Consider the following 2,050-nt stretch of genomic DNA (forward strand, 5'->3'; position numbering starts at 1 on the left):
ACCACGTTCCCGTTAGCAGTAGCTGAGCTCTGTAAGCCCCTGATCATAATCTGCAAGGCTGAGCAGACTGGGACTGCCTTCATCAGTGGCTTTAATGTTCATAAAAAAAGTCTCTCATGACATTATCACTTCTTTTTTTTCACAAGGTCAAGACCCAGCAGTGGTAAAACAACGAGGAATGAATACTGCTACGTTGTGCCCATTTCAAGACCTAAGGACGCAGTCTCACTAAAATGCAAACCTGAAAATTACGGGAACACAAACCAGAGTTGAAAGCGTGTGGACTCTGAAAGCCACTGCCTTGCCGGTTTCCAGAGATAAAGTTAAAAAGAGCGCTTCCTCCCTGCTGGCTCTCCAAACTTTGCCCGGGGTTTGCAAGTCAAGTTAGGTTCTTGTTGGCTCATGTATCTGCAGGGAACCAAGACTGCAAGTCAAATTCTGCTCTGTTTCACCAGCAGATTCTCAGTAGCCTTTGGAGACACCAGAGGAAGCTGACACAACACCTATTCTCCATAGTTTGCTCCAGAGACGTTATTGCCATCTGCCTTCTGCCCAACCATGTCTTAGAAAACGCAGACCACCAACTCCTCCTGCTGTTGCTGCAATGGGAATGTTGCGCCTCAGCAGGGAAACGGCACTCTGTGGACACCCAGAAAGATAAAGCTGCTTTCCCCTGAAGCCTACTGCTGGCTGCAGTGCTGCCTGCGGGCTCTCCGAATTAGTCACAGCCACAACTCCGGCTCCTGCAAGGAGATCTGGTAATCTCCTGCTCTCTCAGGGCACTGTCTAATTTTGGAATGTCAGTTCTGATCCAACGACTGCCTCTCAAAACCAGCGAGGCAAATGTTAACCCTTGGTTAACAAATGTTAACCCGTTGCAACACAAATGTTAAGCTTTTGCTGAGTCTTATCCCTTTAATTTAGGGTGAAACTGGAATGCTCAAAGTACTTCCCAATAGCCAGGAAAAGAAGCATTTTAACGCTTTCAGATGTAAACTTAAGTTTCCTAAACACACAGGCGTCCCCAAATACTGAATGCCAACATGGTCAGTGTGGCACGCTGGGACGGGCAGTGCTGCCACTGGTTTAGTAGGTGACTTTGGGAGGGTGACTCTTGCACCCCTGGCTAGGCTCCTCTTCTAAAAGGTACGGAAAAAAAAGGATTTAGTGACAGCGGTCACACTTGCAGTGATCTGTGTGAATTGCAGATGGCAAGTTCTGTACAGATTCAAGTATCCGTGTTACAGGGCTCTTCCAGCAATAAACTGGTCATTACACTGGGCCACTGCCAAAATTGTTCTTTTCCCAGGCAACACGAATCTTACTGAGGCAGAAATGAGGGTCCGTTCACAGTTCAGAGTCATCACAGGCTTTTTAGGATCATTGCGCTTCTTTCTGATACCTGCACTGTGATAAGCTTTAGTGCCAGTCCAAATTAAATACATTTGCCAATATGTATTTATTTTCCTGCTTCTTAATAGAGCAATTTGGAAACCTGCTGGACACCTTAAACAACAGCATTTTTTCTTTATGGCAATGAGATGGGTTCTTTGCCTTTCTTTTCTCAGGGAGAACAGTCAGCAAGGGCAGCACCTCAGCTTGCAAAAGAATGTATTTTTTTACCTGCTGCACACAAAACTATTCAGCAGTTTAGCATTTCCAGGCTGGCATTTGGTCACACGACTGCCCGTTATTACATTTGTAATTCCTTATATGTAGGGGTGTAGGGGTCTCTGTGTGTGTGCGTAGAAATTGAATATCAAGTGAAATTCACTTTGTCACCCATGTGGCGAGCAAATAAAGCTTTGCTTATCTTACTGCAATTTCATGACTCTGCTCTGAGGAGACCTCCCCTGGAGCCCTGCGTCCAGCTCGGGAGCCCTCAGCACCAGGAGGACATGGACCTGTTGGAGCGGGGCCAGAGGGGGGCTACTAAAATGCTCCGAGGGCTGGAGCCCCTCTGCTATGAGGCCAGGCTGGGAGAGTTGGGGGTGTTCAGCCTGGAGAAGAGAAGGCTGCGGGCAGAGCTGAGTGCGGCCGGTCAGGGCTT

The sequence above is a fragment of the Egretta garzetta genome, unplaced genomic scaffold (assembly GCF_000687185.1).
Source record: "Egretta garzetta isolate BGI_Z169 unplaced genomic scaffold, ASM68718v1 scaffold28, whole genome shotgun sequence".
NCBI lineage: Eukaryota > Metazoa > Chordata > Aves > Pelecaniformes > Ardeidae > Egretta > Egretta garzetta.